The sequence below is a fragment of the Convolutriloba macropyga genome, chromosome 6 (genome assembly GCF_964194025.1).
Source record: "Convolutriloba macropyga chromosome 6, txConMacr16.3, whole genome shotgun sequence".
Taxonomy (NCBI): domain Eukaryota; kingdom Metazoa; phylum Xenacoelomorpha; order Acoela; family Convolutidae; genus Convolutriloba; species Convolutriloba macropyga.
In genome coordinates, this window is record NC_134473.1 from 70,213,361 (window position 1) to 70,217,201 (window position 3,841).

The following is a 3,841-nucleotide window of genomic DNA, read 5'->3' on the forward strand; positions in this document are numbered from 1 at the left end:
ACTGAAATCCGCCAAAGAAACAGACTGCTTACAAAAAGAAAAAGGCGACATCGCTTATATCAACTGGATGACAAGACCCAAGGCTGCTCATGTAGTGCATCTTACGCAGCTGAGTGAAATTGAAACTCGAGACAATTTCGAGTTCAACCCGTGCCTCCGTGAGATACATTATGCAACCATTAAAATCTCGGATCTTTTCTACGTTTGTGCCCCCCCTCCCCCCACCCCCCTTCATATATTACTTTGGAACACAATGCTCTAGCTCCTATCAAAAAACTGCCAGGAGCGGTTCCATGCTCAGTTCAAACATGCTACCGATAATGACTCATTTAAAAAATCCATGACACTCAGTTAATATAACATTAACATAAATTCTTAAAGCCATTATATTCTAAGCTTTGAAACCGTGTATAGTACCCGAATCTGAGTCTCATGATATTTCAGTTCTGAATCACAAAATATTCATTATGATTTTTACTATGGCCAGAGTTCTGATCATGGCACTTTATAGACATTTCATGGTAAAGTTCATAGTAAAACTCTGAACTTAGTTTGAACATAATGAACTTCAATTCTGTAATTATTATGGACATAATGAGTTTTTGTCTGTTTTTGAGCTGAACAGAAGGAAAAAAAATTGCTACTATCTGAGACTTGGGGACAAAAACTGGTTAGACAATTTACACAATTAATTCGCCAAAATTATGGATAACTAAAAAGGAGTTCACATGGATATTATTCACATTCACATTACTCACATTACTCGCATTACTTCACTTTACTCGCATTACTTCACATTCACATTATCACATTACATGGATATTATTCACATTCACACTCACGAGGATATGCAGAATTAATTAGTTTAAAGGAGAATTTTACTATTTCTCATTTCGACTGACACTGAATTACTATCGCTGGTACACTGAATTAAAAGTTTCTTTTTCCAGATTCGATTTTCCCCTTCCACATAGCAGATTCGAAATTCAACACAAGAAGGTGAAGGTGTCCGAGTGTCCATCATCAACGTTCCATCATACAACAGAGACCAAACTCGTCAGAGCCCCTTTCCCAGATTGACCTGCAGCTTTTCCACTGTCAAACTCGATAGTCCACAGTCGCGACAGAATATTCCTAAAGCAAATCTAACGCAGAAGAAAAGTTTTTAGAAAACTACAATCTGGAAAACATTTAAGATTAAAACATTTAACAAAAACATAAATAAACAAAATAACAAAAGAAAATAATAATAAAATCATTACCCCCCCAACACTGAACCCCCTGGACTCCACGGACGACCCTCATGGACCACCAGCATGAACCCCCAGGACCACTCAGATGACCCCCTGGACCCCACGGACGACCCTTATGGACCACCAGAATGACCCCCCAGGAGCAGTCAGATCAACCCCTGGACCCCACGGACGACCCTCATGGACCACCAGGATGAACCCCCAGGACCACTCAGACCACCCCCTGGACCCCACGGACGACCCTCTTGGACCACCAGGATGACCCCCAGGACCAGTCAGATCAACCCCTGGACCCCACGGACGACCCTCATGGACCACCAGGATGACCCCCCAGGACAACTCAGATCTCCCCCTGGACCCCACGGACGACCCTCATGGACCACCTGGATGAACCCCAGGACCAGTCAGATCAAACCCTGGACCCCACGGACGACCCTCATGGACAACCAGGATGACCCCCCAGGACCACTCAGGTCACCCCCTGGACTCCATGGACGACCCTCATGCACCACCTGGATGACCCCCCAGGACCACTCAGACAACCCCCTGGACCCCACGGACGACCCTCATGGACCACCTAGATGACCCCCAGGACCACCCAGATAACCCCTTGGACCCCACGGACGACCCTCATGGACCACCAGGATACTGCTATAACGATATTTATTAATTATAACATCTGAACTCACATAACACTAGCCCCCCTGTTATTTGGGGGGGACTGTCATCGAATTTGAGCTTTGTCTTTCATTTAGACTCTCTGTATTAACAAAGGAACATTCGCAGGTCAATCTGGGAAAGAGGCCGGACGAGTTGGACCTCTGTTGTATGATGGAACCATGGTGATGGACACTCGGACACCTTGACCTTCTCGTGTTAAACTTCGAAACGCTAATGTGGGAAGGGATCATGTGTTCGGGAAAAGGAAAATTCATTTGTTGTCATAATCGGATTCCCCCCTCTACAACTTTATGTACTGACATAGATTGGACAGATGGGGGGGGGGGTCGCAAACTACCCAGTGCCATAATACCCAAGGCCATTATAACCAGCGCCATCAGTCTAGAACCACCAACCCCCCCCCCACCCCACCTTCACATTCTATACATCTATCATCTATCTGTACAACTTTATAATTAACTCCCAACATTAGCCCCCCCCCCCCCAGTTTGATAGTCCAGTTTGGGGTCCAGTTTGCCAGTTTCATAGTCCCACAACCCCCCCCCCCCCCAGTACAGATAGATGTAGAGAGAATCTCCCCCCCCCCCCAGTTTGATAGTTCAGTTTGGTGTCCAGTTTGCCAGTTTGATAGTCCCACAACCCCCCCCCCCCCCCCCCCAGTACAGATAGATGTAGAGAGAATCTGGTTAAACTCGCTTGTTCTGTTGACTTTTCGCTATAAAACGCTATATCATGCTCCTAGCGCGTCATGTAAGAATTACAACCTTTTTTCAAAATTTTCAAATTTCTATGATTTTATTATGACCATTGAAAAAAACTATGTTCATTATGTTCATGATAGTTTCATTAAAAAAAGTTGTTTGGTCTGAACATAATGCAGGGTAACTTTAACCTTGGGACACTATGATTCAGTACTGATTTAACGTTCTACTATTGGAATATGATGAATCAGTACTGATTTACTATGGCACTCGGGTCCGGGTACGTCTTATCTGTTTTATAAGTATAGGGCATATCATTCTGTGAGCAAAGTTTTGCTTGAACCATGTTATATTGCCTGATTTTTGAACACTATATAGAAGGCAATAAGGGTTCCTGATCAATATTAAAATTTGTTACCAAATTAGATTTTATCGTAATTTTAATGGTTCACTCTTTAAAAAGTTGAATTTCACTTTGGAATCAACTCATTTAATTAGACTTGCCCAGTACTGCAAAACAAAAAAAAATATTTTTTGCGTTGTACATTATTGTGGTACACAAATAACCCTAATGGGTGTCTCATGTTCTTAATCTATTATTTAACCTTCTTAAATTGTACAACTGTTAGGCTGTTTATGTATTCACCTCATTGCTATACAAGAAGCATGATCTTGCGTCTAAATTGTAAACAGTTTCTCAGATGCTCTTTTGAACTTCATAACTCATAAACTGAAACTCATGATCGGATGGTAATCAGATGGCAGTCCGATAGATGAGTAACACAGCATTCACTTAAAAGTAACATATGGATAGAGTATGACATGCCCGGACGTTCCTCGCAGACAACTTCAGCAATGATTCAGAATCTTTTCATTTTGTATTTTTTTCTGCCAAGCATTCTGATCATGTCACTTTTCGGACTGATCCCGGTAAATTCAGAGTGTCTTTCTGCATTTATCCTTCACAGTATGAAAAAACTCATTGAATTTTCTCTGAGCAGAATGAAATTTTCATGACTCATACGCTGAATTTTCTCTGAGCAGTATGAAAATTTCACTGATTTTTTAGTGAGCATTATGAAAATTTCACTGATTTTGTACTGCGCATTATGATTAAAACTCAACTTTGAAGGAACAGCAGAACAATGCCTATTGATAAATACCTATTTGAAAAAAATAATGGATTTCAAATTGAGCAAGTTCAAG